Here is a 23,111-nt window from a genome sequence, read left to right on the forward strand (position 1 = left end):
CTGAACAGGTGGCTTCTGAGTTTGCAAGTGTCAGATGAACGAGCAGTTTAGAAATGGACAATTTGCAGCTCACTTTCTCTTGCTGACGGCCTTTTTTCTGCTGACAGATTCCTGCCCCTAGCAGCCAAATCATGTACACAGTATCTGCCCTCCAACCCTGGTGAAAAAAAAGCTTCAAGAGGAAAAAAAAAAAACACCCTAAGAAAGAAGATGGGCTCTTGGGAACTCGTAGCCATAAAATGGAAAGAACTTCACACTTGGAGGCGTGCTTGCCAGCTCAGCCTACTTGGGCATAATTTATAAGAGGGGCAGGATTTTCTGCTTCGCTTTCTTTCCTGGAAAGTTTGGTTGGTTGATGGGATTTTTCTGCAGATCCCTGTCTAAAGCGATGGGACGCTAGAACCGGCACGAGTGAGTGTCCGCTGCACACGGTGAGGCTGTCCCAACAGCAGAGCCAGCAGCCCCTCCCCACAAACCTTCTCCCTGGCCACCACCAACCAGCATCCCACCTAGAAATGTCACCAACCAGGGGGTTTGGATGGTCAAATCCACAGATGTCCCCCTGCCTCTTGGCAATGAAGTCCCTCAATGAGGGAGCACGGGCATGGGTGGGATCAGCACAGGGCCGGTGCTGCTGCCCAAGCTGACAAGGGGTTCTCCTGACATCTTTACGTGGCCGTGGGCTCACCAAACACCAGATTTCATTCACTAATTCAGATACCAAGGTAAAGACAGCCTTGTTTTGTAACTCCCATCTTTAAAGTACGGATTTACCAAAGGTAGCAGTCACTCTTCTGATGTTTCACTATGGGCAAGTAACTTAAGGACTGGTTTTGAAAGGATCTCAGGGGCTCTTGGTACCAATTTTTCAGAAGGATTTAGATGCCTTTGAAAGATAAGTGCCCAGAGGGGTCTTAAAATTTTCAAGGCAGGCTACATTAAAATCGGATGGATTTACGTGCCTATCTTAAACAGTTTTGATAATCTACGAGGTGCCTATCAGAATCTTTAGATAAAGAGAGCACTTTGAAAATCTGACACTTATGGACTTGAGGAATTGTAATCTAGAGAACACATCTCGCCGACTTCCAGGAGCATTTAAACTCCTAAGCCTCTCAAAAATGAACCTTAGGATCCTAAGTCACTTAAGTGCTTAAAAAATGTTGCTCTGTGTCTGTATGAGCTGGATGAGGACAGATGAGCAGGGAAGGATTAGATGCATGCATCTGTCTTTCCGTGTAGCTCTCATAACACTTGAGTGTCTGTGCATATGGATAAAGGTGGATTGATGAGCGCATGACCATATGCATGAGCATATAATATGGCCGATTGGATGGGACAGGGAGGAACAAAAATTGGGTGGAAGTGACAGGTGATTACACGGATAAATAACATCATCTCGCTCAACGTTTATTTAGTGCTTTTCATCCAAAGGTACCCTTAAGTGCTTTACAAACTGTTATGGATATAAGAATGACTTCACCAGCCACAGCAGCTCTTTAAGAGTACACAGCCAAATTATATGATCAAGTTATGACCAGAAATGAAGAGTATCAGGTCCCACTGAAATTGCCTAGAATTTTTGGCCATCAGCCATTTAGGACTCAGTCAATATACCCAGGTTTGAGTTGTTACACGGGGAGAAAGTGCTACGGAAAGCTAACAATGACAAATGGGAGGGACCTGGTTTTCAACGCCATTCGAGGAGCACTGCCAGCAGCACGAGCTGGGGAAACTGGTTCAGCATTAATGCGGGGAGCAGAGGGAGCTACCGGCCTCTCCATGGGTGGCAGAAGGGAAGACGGGGAGGGAGATGGCTGTATGGTATTTTAAAGAGGAACAAAGATACAGGAGCTTGTTTGAAGTAAACCAGCACAAAAAGAAAAGGAGCAGATTGGAAATGGATGAGAGATCCAAGGGAGAGGGAGAGGTCAGATCTGGGAGGTTTTCACCGCTGTCTGAGGCTCCAGCCCACGTTCTCGCTGGGAGGAGATCCCATCTCTCCCATTAGCTAACCCGGGCTCTTTCTCTGGGCAGCACACGCACTCCAAAGAAGGCAAGTGGTGCCAGCTGCTTTCTTGCCAAACGGCGGAGTTAAAAGCTGTACAAAGTCATAGACAGTAAACAATGAAACAGAAACGACAACAGCAGTTTCTCCTGCTGCCTCCACCTCTGCACCTTGCTTCTTCCCTGACTCCTTCACACCCTTTCCCCTACCTCTGCCAAAAGGATGAAAACATCATTGAATCCATACTCTGACACAGCCTGGGAAGAAGCAGCTGCCCAGTATATAAATGTATTTCAGTAGAGTCGATGAATAAAAGCTACTAGTAGAATACAACCTAAAACTGCTGGGCACTGAGCAAATGGGGAAAATGTGTTCATCTTCTTTTCTGCTCTCCGAGCTGCATTTCCTCTGTCCACAGCCCCAAAGCAGCCAGTACCTCATTCAAGTTTAATGCCAGTGGGGTTGTGTCAGGAAGGGGTGCAGTATTTTTGAATGCCTAATCTGTACACAAGGCTTTTCCCACCATGAGGAGGATTTTGGGACGTGCTTCCATTACACCGTATAGTTTCCTGATCACCTTGAGAAGATGGAACGCGATGAACAGACCGTGCAAGGGGCCAGCTCTGCCCTGCAGCTATAACGAAGAACATCCTACTGGCATGGTGAGCACTGGTTCTGTGCTGTAGGGAGATCTGGCCTTAAGGAAGGGCCAGGCTGCACAGCGCACACTCTCCTCACTTTCCTTGACTTCAGGGGCCCAGACAATGGAAGATGAGCGACTTACAGAACCCATCTCCAGCAACACACACTACTCAGTGTCAGAAATCCCGTGATAGAGTGCAGTTCCTTCCAGGATGGGCTATAAGCTGCAGCAGCAAACGTGCTCCTAGGCCAGATGAGCGAGGTCAGAGCTGGGCTCTCATGGCTCGGCTATGTTAATATATTCCAATTAGCCCTGCCTATCCACAAGCTGAGCTCAAAAACTGTTCACATTCAGTACTGCTCCCATTAGGTAACTGGATCACCCAAATACTACATGACTAGTAGTCCATGCCGAGGTGTATTAAAATCAAGCGAGGAGGATGATCTCATTCCCAAAGCAACGGGCTGTGGATCAGGGGATGGAGCTCCAAGTCCTACCTCTGCCAAGCCTCCACGGCTAGCCTGGACACGCCACTTCCTCAGGGCCTCGCTGCTAAGTCAGAGATGCTCCCGCTTCCTTCTTCTGCTTCCCTGCCTGCACTGCAAGCTCTTCAGGACGAGGGCTGCTTCTAGCAATGCGAGTACCTGGTACAAAGCATGGCAGGCCTCAGAGCCGATTGAGGCTTTTATATGAAAATATGCATCTTAATTACAGCAGGGAAAATAAACAAAGTGAAAGATGGCTATATTCTCAGCAAATGCTGGATTTGTTATTTTGCACACAAAAAGGAAATTAAAGAAAATAATATTTTCAACAATATTTGCTTTAGTCAAAAAAGCTGAATTTGGCAGAAAACTGACTATAACAATAAGCATCAACGTTTTTGTTCCTTGTCACACATTTTTGCCCATTTACAAGTGCTCCATGCCTTCTGGCACGTATTCAGTGGCAATGAGAACACAGAAGCAGAGACTTGGTGCAAAGTGCGGCTGCCAGGGAACAAGGGGATGTAGTTCTGGAACCACAGCTAAGAATCCATCTTCCACCCTGCTCACCTGTTCGGCTATTTGCTGGGTCTCCCTGGCAAGCACCAGGTTTCTTGTACTCGATTTTCTCAGGGTGCCCAAGTGAGTTTCTGGGCAGTTTTGGCTTTGTCCACACAGTCACAGATGCTTTCCTCTGTGTCTGGGATGACTACGTAAACAGGAATGGGGAACGTCCGTCAGGAAGTGAAATTGCCTCGCTGTTCTTCTGAGCATTCGGCCCTGAATTTCTGAACAACTGGGCTGACCTGGTGGGGGACTTTCACAAGCACGTTTCACTCCCACCTGAGCACGTTTCTCTCTGCTTTGTTTCTCTAACTTTGTGTCACGCTTACTAAGGACAAGGGAAGTCCACAATGCCTCGGACCAGAAGTGTCTGCATTTGTGTGTGTGTCATCACATTTTTACAACTGTGTATCACTGTTTGTCAGCATATATCAGTATGTGCACCTGTTTAACTGTATTTCTGCTTGCTCTTTTTTTTTTTTTTTTGGCTTTGTGTGAGATTCTGTGAACATATCCTTTTCCTTTCTTTTCCACTACCGAAGTGCATCTTTTTTTTCTGGGTAGGTACGTCTGTATAAAAGTGTCCTTTTGATATTCGTCTTGCTCTTCAGATGTTCCCTTGCACTCACGCTGGAGCGTTCACGCAGGCATGTCTCAGTATAGTTGTGCATTGATATTTGTTCTGAGTCGTGCGTCTTTTCCCGTGTGTGTAATTCACTGCCTCTGTCTGTGTGCTTCTCTCTGTATTTTCTTGCTGTTTCCCCCGTCTGTGTTGTGTGCAATTACCTGGGTTTGTGCATGTATGTATCTCCTTGTTTTTATTGTCAGAGGGCTGATTTTTTGATGGGGTGGGTGGTGGTGAAATTGTTTGTCATTTTGCTTTGTATTTATCTTTCAGTGTTTTCCCTATGTTTGCATAAAGTAGATGCAGACTACAATTTGTTGATGAATTCTATGAATACTAATCTTAGGCTACCCTTGACCCCGAGGTCAGCTAAAGATCAAAACCAAACCATTTAATATTTTCCTTTTGCAGATCAATAGAAGCATAAATTCACTCTCAATGACAACTATAATTTCAAACAGATCTATAGGAGGCATGCATGCATTTCCAGGACGAGCCGCTCATGCGCCTGTTGGGGAGCACAAGAAAAAGAGTTTCTCTGTTGTTGTGTTTTCTTTTTTTTTTTTTTTACCATTGAATCTCTTTTGCCTTTTTTTTTTATTGCTCTGAAATGCTATTTTCAGCAGCTGCTGTCATATAAATATCTCTTGTTTTTCTTCTCCTCTTTCCCTCCTGGTGAAAAGGGCAGGGGACCTATTGAAAATTCTGCTTTATCTCTTTCAGGAGAGTTCAAGTGCGGGTCGAACAATCGATTCCTCCTCCTTTTCTTTTTTAAGTTTCCTGTCGTTCTTTTGCCCAGATCAGCATTGAAGGAAAATAGGAAGGGCAGCCTGGAGTATGTACATCTATACACCCAGAGACAGCAAGGGAGAGCACGCGAGTGTGTATGTAAGCATACATAAAGAGGTTTTTATATATCCATATAAATATGTACACACGTGTGCACACACGTACCTGTGTGTTTCTGTCCTGTGGCTGTCTGTACGCCACAAACAACGAGATGTTCTTACAGCAAAAGTATTTCAGAGACGGGGGAAAAAAAAGCTGGGAAGTGGGAAAAGTTTGGAAGTAGTGTTCAGTTCTGAACCGGAATATTAACCCTTCCAAAAATTCTCCGCTAGGAATTGCAAAAGCTTTTAAGGAAATGTTGTAAGATCCTAGACAGTTCCTACAATTTTCCATGTGGGGGGAAAAGAGGGTTATTCTGCAAGCAGCATTGTTTCAACCAAATAAATTCAGCTGATAATCCACAAATCTTTAAAGCTGTATTTAGTCTAGAAAAGGTACTTTTCAAACATTTTCACCAAACCAAAGTGGTGGGAAGGGGGCTGGGGGGTGGGGGGGAGACAGAAATATAAAAAAGCAAAACAAATGACACCATTAATCTGCCTGGATTTTCCACCTCATAGAACAATCTGTTTAGGAATGACTGAAATAAAGTGGAATGTGGTTTAGATTTTTTTTTTTTCCTCTACAATCTCTCTCTGCAAATTCCTTGTTTATGGAGAAACATTGAAAACAGGAGTTAGTCCCACCACCCCCTTGGCGAAAAAAGGGGGGAAAAAAAAAGCACCACGAGCACAGGGGAAAGAAGGAGGGGGGGTTTGCTTTGTGTAGGAAATAAAGACCGTAAAGTGAGGACTTTTATTGCTGGCAATCAGAGTATTGCTGCTGGCAGTGGCTAAAGGTGGAAAGCAAAGATGATTTAATTTATAGAAAGGACAAAGATGTCATGTAGCAGATTTAATCACTGAAAAGAAAAAAAAAAAAAAAAGAAAAAACCTAGCTAACGTCATAATTTACATTTTGGGATAATAAAGAAGAGTGAAAGAAAGAAACAACTGAAAAACCCTGAACGGGTGAAAAAAAAAATAAATGAAGGAAGATAAATAGATTTGCCTGTAAAACTAATAAATTTAAAAACAAAACCAGAAAGCAAAACACAGCCCCTTGAAAGTGCTGGTAAAATGGACCATCGATTTTGGAATTCATCTGCATTTTGTATTTTAATAATGCTTACTCTCTCTCTCTCCCTCTCTCTCTTTTGCAAAATATAAAAGCTGATCTGATAAATATTAATTTGAACCATCATAATGTATTTGAAAATTCCAGCTAAAATGTCACCACATGGAACATTAATGTAATATTTCAAGGCCCTGAGAGCAATACTCATATTGATTGCATTTATTTCACTCTAGGGAGGAGAAATAATTCTTCAATGTGGGACACATCTGGTAGCCAAAGATGCAAAAGGCTGAGGGTAGAAATGCAAAATTATATGGAAAAAAAAAACATAACCTAACCCCCCAAAACAAAACAGAAGTGCAAGTGAAGCTGACAAACGCAGCCCATTCAATCTTGTGTTTCAGTTGCAGCAATTATTATTTTTTTTTCATAATACTTCCCTTTGAATTTTTAGTTTTGGGAAAATAAAAGAAAAAAAAATCAGAAAACAACAAAAACTCCCATCGTGTTTTTATGAATCTTTTGGCAGGAAAACCAACAGTATCATCACAACTCTAAAGAAAGAATGTGTGTAATTGGATTGCTTATTGGAAACACAGAAGACAGGCTGAGAAGACAGCGCAGCAGTTAATTCTGCAAAACTTTGACAGAGGTTTCCAAGAAAGATGCTCTTATCTGAGGAGCTTCCTCTGAGGTTGGGGGCTCGAACTTTGTAACGGTGGAAACCCAAATGTGTGCAGATTGGGGCTATTTTCCTGCGATTCTGCAGAAGGAGCACGGAGACGCTGCCTGTCTGGAGTCCCATAAAACAGATCTTTTCCTTGTCATTAAGAATATTGATGTTCATTAGGCCCGGGCGTCAATGAGTCTTTGTGCAAATGAAACGAAATCTGAGTCAAATTGTGACCCTGAGCCCAACACGAAACCGCAGAGCGGCTGCAGTCGGGGGGCTGGGGCCGAGAGGTTCCCCTAGCACCAAAACCTCACCACCCCTACCCCGAGACAAAAAAAATCTCCGCAGCCACAGCGACAGAGCCAAGGGAACGGCCGTCCCCGCCCCCCCAAATCATCCTGCTCATAACGTGGCTTCTGATAAAGGTGGCACAGATCAGGGCTACTTTTAGGAGTCTCTCGAGGTGAGCTCTCCGCGTGGAAGCAGAGCTTGCTCCCCGTCCCAGCCCTTGGCAGGGCATTACCCTTCTGCAGGTAAAGCTCTTTCCTTTTCATTTCCTCCCAGGGCTTCTCTCCCGCCGCCGCGGGTCTGAGGTTGATGTTTCTGCTGTACAAACTCCGGGCTAATAAAGAAAGCTCGAGTCCCGTAATTCATGGTGAGGCGCTTTGACGGAGCACTTTCAGTGTTAACAGTGTGACGGGCGCTTTTCGGAGCTAATGTCTCACTGATATTAACGGCCATGCCCACGGAGCAAAATCTGCAATGTAAAAGCGAGCGGCTTGCTAAATATTTACAGGCTCGCACATCGCGCTGTCCCATTCATTTCCTTGACCTTTCATGCAGGGGGATGGGGAAGGAGAAGGAGATGCCAGGGAATGGTCCCTTCTGAGGTACAGAGGCACTGCAGCCAAATTGGCTCCCCAGCCTCTGATAGCGAGACCTTGAGCCGAGGCCCCGCTCCTTCCTGCCAGCAGTCCATGAGATTAAACAGAGAAAAGCCACCGTGGGCAGGCTCAGGCCACAACTTTCCGGGCAGGGATGGGGGAATAGCCCCCGAAAAAAAAAACCCTGCTGGGAGCAGAGCAGGCTGTCGAGGCATTTCCCTGGGGATCAGCACAGGGCCACTCAGATCCCAAACCCGGTGGGTTCAGGGCACAGCTGCTCCCAGAGGAAGGCAGCACTCCGAGGAATTAAAGCCAGGAACGAATCAAGGAGACTTCTCAGTCGTGCATCCAGCTCTGCCACTGACCTGCTGGCTGATCCCAGGCAAGTCGTTTCCCATCTCCGCACCTCAGTTTCTCCTGACAGCATTTCAAATAAATAATAATAAAAAAAAAAGGGTGTAGCAAACCCTCCCACATGAAGACAGGAGAGGGCATTGCGAGGCTTGTTTAATGCTTAGAAAGCACTTTGAGATCTCCAGATAGAAAGCGTTTCGCGAGAGCCAAGTATTCTAATTAAACTTTATATAACCGGGCTGCGCTCAGCCCTCGTGGGCAGGAGCAGCCGGCGGTACCTGCAGCCGCAAACGCCTCGCCGGGCCGCTCTCGGGCCGGCCGAGCTGCCAAAATTTGGGCCGGCTTCTGCCTGCCGGGCTGCGGCTCCCAGCCCAGCCGTGCCGGGCCGTGCCAAGCCGAGCCCGGCCGTGCCGAGCCGCTCCGGCGTGCCCCGGGCGCCCCCTGCTGCACAGCGCCCGGACACCGAGGGGACAGGGGGAAGGAAGGAAGGGAGGAAGGAAGGAAAAAAGGAAGGGGCTGCCCCAAAGGGATCTCAGGGGAAGGCGTTTCTCGGAGCACGGGGTGCGGGAGGTGTCTGCCGTGTCCCTGGGAGCTGCAGGGTGCGGTGCAGAAGTGGCACAGAGAAACCTCCACGTCGCAGGAGCCCCACCGGGCTCACCTCTTTCCCCCCAAATGCACCATCCCCAGACTGACTTTTACTGGAGGATTTGGGGTTTTGGATCGTGTCCTGAGCACGAGGCGTTAATTCCCTGCAGCTGGCTGCCCCTGCCACCCCGCAAACCCCTGCTCGGGGCAGGCAGCAGTGCAGGAAGGGCCGGGGTTACAGTGACGCTTCCCCTGTTGCCCCCCGCACCCCAGCGCGATGCACAAGGACACCAAGAAGCCCCCCAGAAGGGCTGCACCCCCAGGAGGACACTCGGAGAGGTTTTAGGTCCCCGTGCTGTGAGCCTCGAGCAGTGGCACAGCAGCAGGAGCACAGGGCTTGGAGGCAGGCTGCACAGCACCCACAGGGCACCACGACACCCCTCTGAGCACCGTGTCCTCAAGGGTCAGGCTCAGGGATGTGCCCACTGTCCCCCCGGTCCTTCAGCTCTGCACAATGCCCCCTCCCCACCTCTCCTGGGCCTGCAAGTTCCTCCCTTGTCATTTACGGGGCCAGGAGGGACGCAGACACCCCTTGGGGCTTGCCCCGGGTGCCTGGCACTGGTGGCAGGGGGTTGAACCGGAGCGCGGCAGAAAGCTTCTGATCCCAGGCTTTCACGTGAGCGACCTCAGGCCCAGGTGACGGAGGAAGAAATGGTTTCGGAGTGGCCTGTGCTCTCCTGTAAGCCAGCAGCCGTCTGGCAGCCTGAGCTAAAGACAGAGCCAGGACAGGACGAGCAGGTCAGGAGGCGATGCGGGGCAGAGCTGTGGGAGCTCCCAGGCTGCTGCCAGCTCCTGGGCTGCGTCAGGCCCACACAGGGGTGATAAGCACCAGCGCCTGGGGCAGAGTGCACGGCTCGGGATTTCTTTCTCAGGATGCTCGCCAGGCCCTGAAACAGGCTCCGAGCACCAAGAGCCAGCCCAGCTCCGTCGAATTTGCTATGGTGTTTTCCTAGTGCCTTGTAACAGAGCTGGGAGGAGGGGAGACCCCTGGGACTGGGAACAAAAGCCTTGGGCTTCTGTAGCTCGAGACCCAAGGGCTGCTACCCTGCAACCTGGGAGCCCCCAGCAGCCTCTATCCCCAAAGAAACGTCAGTCTAAGCTCTCGGCGGCGCTGCCCTCGTGCCCACAGCCCCCTGCAGACCCTGGGCAAGGCGGCCGTGGTGCCAGGGAGTGCCCGGGGGAGGCAGGAGCCGCCCGCCCTCGCTCCAGGCACGGCCCCAGAGCCCGCGGATGCGCTCGCTGCCATCAAAGGCAGCCCCACCTCCGGGCTAAGCTTCGCAACGCCTCATCGTGGCCCACATCTCCCAGATTAATGACTGCCTACACTGGGGCTTCTCCTTTATCCCAACGTGATCCCAATGCATATTTCACATCCACATGCCGCCGAGCTCCATTCCTGCCTGCGCCTCTGAGCTCACGCCTTCCTCACCCGGCCCTACTCCCTGCACCCCGCCCAAGCCAACTTTTCTCCTTTTTCTTCTGCCACACCTACCCTGCGCTCGCTACGCCAAGAGTGGCACCGCGAGCCAGAGTCCACAAGTGCCTCTGCCATTTCCTAATTGCTCCTGGAGCTCCACCTCTCCCAGGAGGCCCGTGCACATGCCATTCCAGCAGCTAACTTTCCCACAAGGAGTGGAGGTGTCGGCGGCAGGAGCGTAAGACAAACCCTGTAGTAGGGACAAGCTGTCCCTGGGGAAGGGAGCAGAGCAGCTGAGACACCAGGGGATCAGGAAGAGTACTCGTGTCCCTCTCATTGTCCTTCTGTGTTCAACTTTTAGAAGACTGCTCGTGTCCTGCCTGTCCTCCTTCCCAAAGAAAAGTGCTTCCCCTGGAGTTCAGACTCCTCATTGAGTTAAGGAAAACTGGGAGAGTTTTCCACACACTTGGCACAAAAGGGAGGAATGACAGCGCAGGATGAACCATGAATGGCCCAGACATGCCAATATCCCCAACAGTTGGAGGGAACAGGAAGATTTCCACACTAATATTAACGACAGAGCAGAAAAGAAGCTGGGCTCCTAGGGCAGGCTCGTGGAGCACCAAGCTGGCTGCTCTGGGGTCTGATGTTGATCCACGAGAGCTGAACGTGCAGAAAACAAAACAAAACCCAGCACCATGCCAGACAATTCACGTGGTTGCCTTCCTCCCTCCAGCACCACTGCTGTTCCATGGGGTCCCTGCAGTGCCTTCCCCTGGTGTGCAAAGGGCCCCAGCCCTGTGGTGTCCCCGCGCCTCGCTGCCGAGGCTGCAGCACAGGCAGAGTGATGCATGGGGACAGTGCTCGGTACATTAATAAATAATCACCTCTCCCATGCTCTGCAGGAGAGCGTGACTTCACAGTGATGTGTGTGAATGTCACACGGGCCCTAGGAGAGCTGTGCTTTGACTGCTAGCTGCGTTCCCGAGGGGCCAGCTTCTCCTTTGCTCTCCCGGCTGAGCCAGGGATCAAGGAAAGAGGCTGCCCCCATTGCAGACAGACGCAGGAATATTTCACCAGCTATGGTACCTCTGTGCACTTCATGATTCACTGCCATCACACTGCAAAGGCTTCCTGACACATATCAAGAGGTTATGGAGAGCTGTGTTCTCCCCTTTCTGTCCCAGACTTACCGTGACAGAGAGGCACTGAAGTCACCTGGCACTGCAGCCTCCTGCCTGACCCATCCCCGGGGTCCTGATGCCGCTGCCTCCCCTGCAGCAGTGCCTGCAGCACCAGCATAAGGGTAGTGGGGAAGGAAGGCCAGCACCACCCTCGTTTGTGTTCACTGCCCTGCTGGATGCAGCAGAGAGGTTTTTCCAGGACAGCTGAGGTTACAGAAAGACCGGCCACAGCTCCGATCAATAGTTAGGGGATGCCTAAATTGAAGCCTCTGCTGGGGAGCCTTGCAGACGGGTGGCTCAGTGAGCAGCAGAGGACTGGGCTCCAGCTTGGGTGAGCCCCCAAGACAGATGCACGCTGAGACTGGGACACCTCGCTGAGCCCGACCCCCGTGAACCTTGTGGCCGTTTCTCTCCTGCCGTGCCAGACCTCTGCCTAACGCAGTCGTTCTTCTCAGCCCAGCCCGTGCTGTGCCACTTCCCCTCCTTGAGCCTGCGTTGAGATGTCGCCTCCTGCGTGGCTCTGCTCCATCTGCACCGAGCATCCCTCCAGGGCAAAGCTCCTCACGTCTTGGTCTGCAGAGACCAGGCTGGATGCAGCCATCGCTAAGTGAGAGCCCGTGCAGCAGGGTAGGCAGGGGATCAGATCAGAAAATATTAGAAGTCTCTTTTATTGCTTTCTAATGGATCTGAGCAAACATTTCCAAGCATTTACCCTGTCACTGTCCGTTCTGTTACCTTCCACCCGCAAGCTCTGGTTCTCCTCCACTCCCTGCCACTGACTCATTCAGCTTCCTGGCAGGGCAAGGCTGAATGCAGGCAGAAAAGCTGCGCTTAATTTCATATATAAGTATTGTGGCATGACGGGGAAAGGGCTAGCATGTAACCGTGAGGGGTGCTAGAAGACAGAGAAAGCTTTGCCCCAACTCCTTATTGCCCCTCATCCTTTTTTAAGGGGTATTTAGGGAGTGAGATTTCCCCCATATCCTCTACGGGCATCACATCCCTGGCTCACCTCATTTACTCAACGAGAGCATGTTTTATTAATCTGGAGTCTCGACAAGGTTCTTTACTTCTATTAATTTATTAATATTGCTAATTAAATATCATATTCGCAAATGTAAATTTCCTAATAGTGTCCCTTCCATTTTCAAATTTAAAAAAAAAAAAAAAGAAAAGAAAAAGCAGCAGCAGCTTGTTATATTAGTCAATTGAAAGCAATTCAGCCTAATCAGAAGAGGGGGGTGCCTCGTGTCTGCAGTACAGGGCTGGCCACTGCTTGCTCTTGGGCAAATAACCACCGGGATTTCTGCTTTCAGAGCAGGAACAAAACGGGGTGCATGGAGCAAAAGAGGATGGCGAAAGCAGAGTTTGGGAACAGGCACCAGGAAGATACCTCAGCAATGGCATGGCAGGGATGAGGGGTGTGGGGGGGCTGCATACAGCCAGACCCCTGAGACTGCACTGGGTCTAAGGGGGGAATAATTTAACGGGCAGCCTGCAGGGCTGGGGCACAGCTGGTCTGCAGGAAGGGTGGGGGGAAAAAGAGAGTGAACCTGTGCAGAAAGAGGGTGGGGAGGGGGACACCCAGCACCTGAACTGCATTTTGTGTCCTGAAACTTTTATCTATGTATTTGTATACGTATTTGGGGGCAGTTGTGATAATTCGAGTGTTGGGATGACTGGGCTGGTGTTGCATTAAGGAAAGTTTTAAAAATACATTATATCGTTTTTATTATTAATGGTAATGATATGGGCCTGCTCGTTATCTTTCCTTTTGTTATGAGCACTGTAATCTGAGGATGCTGTGGCAATGTGAAATGGATAATGCAGGGGCACTGCTAGATTTGGTTCTGTTTTAAAATTCCATCCATATTTATTATCAGAACCCAGGAAAATAATGACATTTTGTTGCCTTTTTCAGAGGGTTTACCAAAAGCTAAGAAACCTTTTTTTTCCTGTCTATATTGTGCAAAACAGACTTCAGTAAAAAGAGCATTATGCTTGTTGTATGGAGGGAGAAACATCGGCACAGAAGGCAAAATACAAATCCTACAATTATTGCTCCATGTCTCTTCAGATCTCCTCCCTTTTCCCTAGGTTAAACTAGGGTCAAACGTTTGCAGGAAGGCACAGAACAGTACAATACCAGAAATTTGGGTGCAGAGCTTGGGCTATCCAGCCTTCCATCGCTTGCTTTAGATGCTAAAAACTGCCCTAATGCAAGCCATGGAAGCATTAGGAGGGTACACGCTGAACCAAGGGAAAATACCCAACGCTGTCTCCCAGCAGGGGACTTTTTTTCTTTACGCCAAAATTCCCAAACATAAACCCTCGGAAGGCTTTACGATCCCAAACGAAGGGCAGCACTGACCAGGACAAAAGCAAACCCTTCACACCGAGCGCTCTGTGGTGGCAGAGGCATCCCCGCAGCTGCGGTCAGACTGTACCTTTGGGGACAAACAGAGGTGGAAGCGAGGTCCCAGCCCCACCATCAGCACTGAACCTCAGCCCAGCGCCCTGCTGCCTGCATGCCCACGGGCACAGCCTGGTAGGGAGGAGTGCTGTGCAGGCCAGACACGGGGCTGCTGGTTTAACGGAGAGCTGTGGGTCAGGTGGAGGGGGAAGGGACTAAAGGGGCAGGGGAGACGGGGAGCGAACAGCCACAACAAAACCCCTTCTCGGGCTCACAGAGGAAGCGCAGAAAGCCCTGGCTGAACTGGAAGGAACTGGTTCTTGTCGCCTCGCACACGCTGGTCTCCAGCTGTTAATGATCTCTGTTGACGCGAACATCATTTCCTCTGCGTCCCGGCGTGTGTAATTGAGTGGGTCTGTGATGGGGAGACAGCGCTGCCAGCTTCCCAGTCAGCACTTACTGACAGCCTAATCTCAGCTCAAGAAATGTTGCCGAGGTATTGGCTTCTGATGCCATGTTATCTCCCCAGTTTGAGAAAGTATAGAGCTCACCTCCCCACGCAGATATAATAGGAGAGGACATCACCTTAATTCCACCTCCATTAGACCTCAGAGAGTCGACTGCGACCCCACTAACCTCATCAATATTCAAAAGCTTAACAAAAAAAGGCTATAACTGGGGAAGTCAGAAATAATGTAATGCAGTATTGATTATTTTATGGTACGATTAGGTGTAATTACATCTCTCAAATTTTATTTTAATGTTACTTTCTACTACTTTTAGCCTTTTAAAATTATCCAAAACATCTCCGTTTAATGGAATGAACATGCCTTCAATTTAAATGTGAAACACTCTTTTTCTGCTAAAGTGTGACCTCAATATATTTGAAAACATAAATTACTGCTATGTATAAACCATAAAAAATGAATGATGAATTTAATTCTGGTGAAGCGTGAGGGACTGGGAATGCAATGGGGAAATACTGTTTATCCAGAGGAGAGGGGACAGCCCAGGTGGAGAGGAGGCGAAACGTGACCTTCTCTAACACTGCATGGGACACGACATCTGAAGGACTTGACTTTGACTAACAGACAGACTAAAGGCAAAACCCATCTATTGCCTGGATCTAGTCCTTAGCTGGCACCGATCAGCATAGCTTCTACGCAGGCAAAGGAGTTATGCTGATTTAAACCATACGGAGACTTTAGTCCACCGTATGGGCTCGGTATTTGATGCCCTCCAGCGCTGTCGGATGAGCCGAGGTGGAGGCTACAGCCAGAGCCCCGCAGGGCAGCCTCCTAACTTCTCAGGCCTCTGCGCTGCCAGACGGGTGTAAAACAACCTTTGCATAAACAAGAATGGGGCCCTAAGAACCCAGCCGAACCCTCCCACCTCTCATTTGACAGCATCACCTCACCCATTATTAGAACTAATTACATTCATTACTGTGGACCTAGGAGCCTTAGCCGTGAACCAGGGCTCCATTACCGGAGAGATCAGACAGCCGAGTGTCCCTGTTCAACCTCCACCTTGTTGAACACACCAGCATTTGGGTCCCTGGGCGGTATCACCAGAGGTTTAATAAGTAATGATAGCCCAGAGCTGCGTCCTCGGTGACCACGCACGGGGATGATGCCTTCTGGGACCCCTGCTTTACCAGGCATCTAAACCTAGACCTACCCAGTGCTCTGCAGCCCTCTGAGCACTCACCGTGCAAGGTAACTTCTGGCTCCGTATTCATAGCGTCCTCAGCCTCCATCAACAAACATTTCCCTGTTTTACCTCTTAACTGGCAGGTAGGGAAGAAAGTATGCTCTCACCCATAAGCGTGCATAATAGTTCAAGTTTATGCTTGAGGAAAGGGTGGCTAGTAGGGTCACTGATAATGGTCTTAGAGCTCCTCTGGGCCACTGTGAGTGACAGACTGTTAAATTAAAGTAATTTTCATATTAGTTCCCTCCCCACCTCCTGCCTTTCACCCACTGAAATCGTTTAAGCCTAAGCTTTCTCTATCACTGGGGGGTATAAAGAAGGCACGTAGGAGGAGAAATCTGAAAGACAGACAGACAATTGCAACGTAACTGCTGGAGAATCTCAGCTTCTGCGCTAATATATTCCATATATTATTTGCAAATGGCAAAAAAAGCTGCAATAAAGGTATCAAACACCTGGGGCAAGTTCTCCTCCACTGCATCTCTCAGCTACACACTCTGAAGGACCAGGCACAGCGTGGTATCCCTGTCCGTGTCAGAACTGGAGACACGTGGATGAGGTTAGCAAGCCATCCTGGCTTGATGGCCAAAATCTTGATCCTCCCCAAGCTTGATGCTGGCACTGATCCCCAAAGTCAGTGGCCAGCAGACTCCTGACAAGCTCCAAATCATAGCTGCACTGGTAGATAGGTGCTGCCTGAGCACAGGCTTTCGGGGTTAACTCAGGACTCTGCAAAACCAGATATCAAATCAGAATGAATACCCTGGGAAGAAAGTTAGAAAGGAACAGGTATTGTTACTGGACAGAGACAATTCTAGTCTTTTAACCTGCAATGATAACTTTATGCAAAAGTCTGGTAATTACCTCAATTCCTAAGAAAATGTGGGAAACAAAACTTTGTTGCCCTGAAATACCATCATCTGTGGAAGCTCTGCACTGCTGGGTGCTTTATTCATTAAATTTCAGAGAAGGGCATTAATAAGACCTTAAGTAAATCCTTGATCTGGGTAAATGATTCATCTTCTATTTTATAGTTCTTTCTGTTAAAAATAATAATAATTAAAAAACCACCTAGCTAGTCATCGGATGAGGAGAGCACCTGCCTCCAGTAAGTGACAGCATCTTACGTGGCAGCTCACCAAGGCCTTCCGTCCTAAGCAGCGCTCACACACTGCCTTCCACTAGCCACATTATGTTCAGAGTGCTGATTCTTCCATGCTGGCAAGCGTTGCCCCTTCACAGGCATCTTTTACAGGCGAAATCCTTTTGTAATAGGAATACTATCCAGCAGTATCACTCACTACATTCTGCTTACCAATCTTCTCTGTAAGTCCAGACAAAGAATCAAGAGAAAAAGCGACAATCCTATCTGCAGACTTGGAAACCCCACAGGTTTTTCAAGGAAAGCTACCACCCCCATTTCCCTATATCTGCCTGTAGAGGTGGCACCGTATTGACTGCCCCCACACTCGGAGAATGGATTTTGCTGTGCTGGATCAGCAGGCCGAGGCTGTCATCCTGACAGTCTAGAACATCCCATGACCTGCTTAGCCTACTGTACTTCACCTCGAAGGAGCAACTTTAGCAGCAGGTACAAAAGACAAATTTCAGCCTCTCACACAGCAGCACAAGGCTGCTGAAAATCAAGAAATTCATCTGGAAGAAGAATCGGAGCAGCCTGAAGTCTTACAGCAGAAAGCTTACACCAACAGATCTATGTAGTGAACTGCTTGAAGGAGCCGCGTTTTCAAACATTAGGCTAAACTGAAATCCACGAACCATTAGGTGAGTTTATTAGGTGGGTTTTCACTGGCACAGCTGAATCAGCTCTGGTCGAATTGTGCATGTTCACTGAGAAGACAAAAGTGGTAATGTTGATTATGTGAAGCACAAGAACTATCTGGTTTGATTGGCAGCCTGGCCGGTTTATGAACTTACACTTCCTGAAACTCACATACTCCTCTCTTAGCATTTGTTCAAACTGAAAAGGCAATGGGCTGTGTAACGTGGTAATTGCTGGGATCGCTCCCGATAGCTTTGCAAGGCTGGTCTTTGTTCCAGAACTACTAATATGGACTTATCATGAAGGACCTGCCTGTTTAATCCACAACTTTTCAAAAATACCTGCCAGCAGTTCAGTGAATTCAGCAGCCAATTCCCTAAACATCCCAGGATGCTCATCAGCTGGACTTGCTGATTTGTTGCTATCCATTCTTTCAAGTGTTCCCTTATCTGCTTTACATCAACAGCTAGGGTGCCAAGATGCTCATTACTTCCTAATGGTCCATATTCCATTTCTATATTTTTCTTCTTAAAGACCAATTAAAAAAAAAAAAAAGTTAAGTAGCTCAGCCATTTTAGAATCACCATTGATTCCAGCTCTCTCCTAATTTATTAATGGGCTTACCTTCTCTCTCATATTTCTTTCCCCCGATATACTTGGAAGAGCTCTCATTATTTATTGTGGCCCTTTGGGCCAACATTAACTCATTCTGCATCCTACCTCCACTGAAAGCTGGAAAGGTTTCTCCATTTGCCTGCTGGCTTCCTCCCCATTGCTGGATGAGTTCAGATATCTAGAGGTTTTTGAATTTGAGAACCCAGGAAGTTCTGTGTCATTCCTACTCAAGCCACACCAACTCCAGCAAGCCTTGGAGATTGAAAAAATTCAGAACTGAGCACGTTCTAGCATTCAGGAACACCGAAATGATACAGTATTTCATGAGCAGTCTGTCTAATCCAGATTCCATTACCGTTACTTGTGCAATAAGTGCTTTAGAGAAAAGCACAAGAAATCCCACAAAATTGGAGTAAAAATAATTTGACTCCGAGGAAGATTCCATTGGCTCCAACCAAAACAAACAAAATGCAAAGGTTCAGCATTACAAATGGTCCCAAGGGTGTCAGGCACATAATTTCCCTGTTTTTTTCTCGGTATTTTGGGAGAATCTCAGGCTGTGAGAATAGTTGCTTTGGCTGCCAGGATTTACTGGATTTTCTCTCTCTTTTCAGATGAGCAAATTATTCATAAGACTGAAGTAGGGAAATCCACTCCTCCCCGGCCACAATCAAGTTTCACATCAATTAGGCAAATTGACATGAGGTTTAACATTTTCCCACTTATGCTTCCAAAAGTACTATGAAAACAAACCCCCAAATTGATATCCAAACTAACCCTGCCCTGTAAAGCAACTTCAGGAAATGCTTTAGAAGGTAAAAATGTTAACCAGAAAGACGCAAGTATATCAGATTAGCCAAATACAAAACGGTTGTAAGAATATGGGCAGACTGCCTCCAAACAATGTGCTTCACACAGACAGGCACTGAGAGAAATCACAGGTCAGACATAAGAATAGCATTTACAAGCCCATTCGAGGGAAAAAAAAATCTCTCTACAAGCACTTCTGATGCCTGTACGGTAGAGCAAATGAAAAAAGGGATGCTTGCGAGGCATGAATGAAAGGTGCATGTGTACCTCCATGCACGAGTGTGCATGTACGTAGAGCTCATGTACGTAGAGCTGTGTACAGCAAATGGCTCTCCGTGGGCGAATTACACACACACACATCTTCTGCTCTTTCACCACCCTCCCCCCGCCCGGGTTGGCAGTAATGGCAGGGAACAAATCGCAAATGCACTTCACAAGTAGTCATTCTGGGCTATATACAGACTGCTCTTGTGCTGACCCTATGACTTAGAGCACAACTCAAGAACAGCTTACAACCATGCTCACTCCCAGGTTTACCTATCATTTTTCAAGTTGCATCTGCAGGAGCAGGGGTGTAATCCAGCGAGCAGTGCTAATCCCAAAGCAACACAAATCCCTGAGGACAGACAGGGCCGTGCTTCCCATTTGAAGAATACGCAGTGACTGGTTAGGCAAATTGTGTGTCTGCATTTCCTATGAATATCCCTGACGATCTATTCCCAGCTCTGTTTTCTATTTAAAGTTGGCATGATGGATGCTTGGAGAGATCCTGTATGCTCGTGCCTAGCAGAGTACCAGTATAAATCCTCCTGAGATAATTCAATTTATCCATTATCATTATTTGGAGTAGAGTAGCACCTAGATGCTGTATTACGCTGAATGGACACATACTAAGAGGCAGCTTCTATCCAGAAAAGTAATAATAATAATAATAATTTGAATGGACAAACGTGCAGAGAAGGAAAATGGAAGCACAGGGAGAAAGAGCTTCCCTCCTCTTCACCAGTCTCACACAGCAAACCCTTGGCAGAGCTAAAAAATCTCCTGACCCTTCCTCCAAATCAACAAGTACAATGGAAACAACTAAAGGCTCAAGCTGTAATCTTTGAGTACGCACTCATAAATCATTACCAAACACGATGGATCACCAACTTCCCTGATGCTTCTTTTCTTTATTGTATGCACTGGATGGCACAGAAACTCCAAATATAGCAGCTCAGAAATCTCTTGCCTATTCCCTACTTGCCGGCAAAAAAAAAAAAAAAAGCTTGTTTTGATATTTGCAGGAGTGAATTAATTTGGTCTTCCCGATACGATCTCAGACACACCCCAATGACACTTACACCCACAGCCACAGAGGCTGATAAAATCATCAGCTGACTTCTCAGCTCAGCAGCAGTCTTTTTCACCCGTTTCTAGGATTATGAAATACATATTTTGTGTGGCTGGCTAATGCCAAAGTTACAAAATCTGTGTAATTAAGATTAATTTAAGAGCTGGATTGGATCAGCTTGTGGCATCCACCCATTAATTAAGAGAAACACTTTGAATTTCAAGCGGCTGCCTTAATATTTCACTCTGTGCTGGCACTGTTAACCTCAAATTGGCAAGCAAGATGCGAGTGCCCAGGTGTGAGAGGCTGGGGGCCATTGGTTAAGCAAGGCTGCCTGCACTGGGAGACAGATGCCCTCTTCTGGAAGGTGCGTACACACTGCCTCTACTGACTTCCCGATCCAGCATTCGCATGAATACACGGACATATACCCAAAATAAACATACAGAAGCATAAATTCTCTATTTGTTTAGACAGATTTATGTACACGACACACTTTTTTCCAATGCCACATATATGCTGCACATAGTTGGTTACCTGAGAGGATGACACGTTTGCTTTCCATGAATGTTTACGAGTTACTTCTGAAAGCTTGGGTTTTTTACTACATAGGTGTGTGTATATTAGCTCTAGATACAAGTGTGCACTGCTCATGTGTGCTAGATTTTACAAGCCATGCAAAGAGAACACTGAACTGGGTATGTGTTCAAAGCTGTAGGTAAACTATTTCAACCCAGTGAAAGAGAAAAAAAAAAAAACAGTGACAAACCTGCTGCAGAAGTTTACAAGGTTGGCTTTTGCGGATTCTTTGGGGGCATCTTCCTGTCCAACTCATATTTCCATAAAATCTGACCATTGTTGTTAATTTGCATTGTCCTAGCACCTGAAGTCTTAAATAATCTGTCATTGCTTTTGTTGCATAAATAAAGAAGGGAATCTGCTTACTGCCCTGAAGAGCTTACAGTCTAAGGTACAGAGCATTAAAACCACGCTGTATGCTGAAATGTAAAACTTCAGGTCCCAAGATTACCTTTCATTTGGAACAGTTCCATTTACCCCTTGGGAACGAAATGAGAAATAACACAGATTTGGAATAACTTATTTTTTCAATTTGACTATGTTGATCACCTCATGCATATATGGGAATATGAACAAAGATACATATATGCACCCTGGGACATATTGATGTATATGCATAAAAGCACATTAATTCAAAGAGGAAGTTAATTTCTATGAGATGATGCACATACACAAAGTGTGTCAAACGTACAAGGATGCGGATATATGTGCATATACATCAGGAGATTGCATTTATATGACCATAAGAACACGCCTGTAAAGGTCTTTAAGCAAACTTGTTGGCGAGGATGCAGACTGTGTGTAAACAGCTGGAAAAATGCATAAGACCAAATGTTTTTACTTACTGTTGTAGTACAAAAAAGTTAAGAATCTCTTCCAAATCCAGATTTTCTCTTGGATTCTACAGCTGCTGAGTCTATTTGTTTTATGTATATTTTATAATCTGAAGTGCTCTCATGCAAAGACATCATTTTAACTCATTTAGAATAAAATCTCTTCCTCTTCTCTTTATGACAGGGTCCCACCTTCTCTGTGGGTGGAAAGAAGTTTGGCCCAGCACAGCATGCTGCTCTCTTCAGCACCTCCTGTTGGGTGCAGTTAGACTGGTCTTTCTCAGATACATCCCATCACTTAACCCACGGCCTGTGGCTGAATCAGAGATCAATAAGTCCCTCATAGCAGCTTCTGGTAGATGAGATGTAAACCAGCCACTGTCTTCCTGCCTTATTCTCTCTATATCATTCCATCAGCACTCAGTGCTGAGCACACGGCTTTGATCAAACTACTAGTTTCCCTTCCAGACATCATCATGATCCATATCCAACTATCCTTCAGCGGGGCAGGCTCCAACCCCTCTTATTAGTGGCTTTGTATTTGCAGAATTGTGGCAAGTACAGGCTGGATAACTTGCATGTGTTTAAAATAATCTAAATAACTGAACAAGTACTGGATTTAATTTAGTTTACAGAGAGGTTATTCCCAATTCTGTCACCCTTTTCTCCTCTCTCTACTGAGACCCTGCTCAACAGAAGCAATCCAGCCCCTTACATTATTTCTTATACTACATCAAGTTACAAACAACTAAAAGACTCACATAGAAATACAGGCAGAACCTTACCTGCCTGTGAAACGCAGCCGCATCTGGAATGCAACACAGCAGATGTTCAGAGCATGGCAAAACTGTGGTCCAGTGAATCTGCAAGGGAAAGGAAGACTTTGATTAACACGTCCTGTACCAACTGAACTGGTTAGCAACAGATTATTTGAAATAGGCCTATCTGCATTTTTGCAACTGGTGTCTGAAAGCAGAGTAGGGGTTAGAGGACTTGTTCCAGCTTAGCAGCAAGCGATCCACCAGTGGTTAGAAGCAGGATCTAGAAATAAGGAGATACACAGCACTGTCTATTTTCTCAGCACTTCTGCTGAGTTGTGCTTCAGAGTACCATGAGATCTTTAACAACCAGCGATGACCAGAATGTCACCCAAACACAACTGCAGGAGCTGCTGTAACTAATAACCAACACAAGTTTCCATGGTGAGGATTAGAAGATAGCCACCGCTCCTGGTACCAGCAGATCTCTGCCCTGCCGGCGGTCACCAAACCTACCTGCACCTGAGGCCAGGGCACGGCAGCATTTTAAGGTGTCAGTGTACTCTACATGTGTTCTCATTCTGGGGGAAAATGTTCATGATTATTTCATTTTGTGGCGGTAATGGAAAATACATTTTAGTGCTTGTGTTCTGCATTTGCAATTCATGTTCCCATACATGATTACATTAAGTCTGTGTTCTGTCATTTTTGATGAATGTAGCTTGTTTTCTGTAAAAAACAGACTCTGGGATGGAAAGTGACAGAAGTGAAGCTGTAACAAAGGATGATCAATTTTTTATGGCCAGCCCCAAACGCAGAGGAAGTCC

At 47.1% G+C, this 23,111-nt stretch overlaps 2 long non-coding RNA genes across 3 annotated transcripts in view; one reads left to right on the plus strand and one right to left on the minus strand.

The window, feature by feature from the left end:
• Positions 1-23,111, minus strand: part of LOC119713428 (uncharacterized) — a 94,597-nt gene that overhangs the window by 32,938 nt on the left and 38,548 nt on the right. The window contains exons 3-4 of one of the 2 annotated variants that reach the window (XR_011804646.1): positions 22,312-22,389; positions 21,370-21,842 (exon numbers count right to left, since the gene is read on the minus strand). This is a non-coding gene — a long non-coding RNA (uncharacterized lncRNA). Of the gene's footprint in view, positions 1-21,369; positions 21,843-22,311; positions 22,390-23,111 lie in introns of those variants that run through there. The other variant, XR_011804645.1, reaches the window with a different exon arrangement.
• Positions 1,245-7,486, plus strand: LOC139999276 (uncharacterized). The gene is made up of 3 exons (XR_011804644.1): positions 1,245-4,260; positions 5,049-5,213; positions 6,820-7,486. It is a non-coding gene; the product is annotated as an uncharacterized lncRNA (long non-coding RNA).

The sequence above is a fragment of the Anas platyrhynchos genome, chromosome 22 (assembly GCF_047663525.1).
Source record: "Anas platyrhynchos isolate ZD024472 breed Pekin duck chromosome 22, IASCAAS_PekinDuck_T2T, whole genome shotgun sequence".
Classification (NCBI taxonomy): domain Eukaryota; kingdom Metazoa; phylum Chordata; class Aves; order Anseriformes; family Anatidae; genus Anas; species Anas platyrhynchos.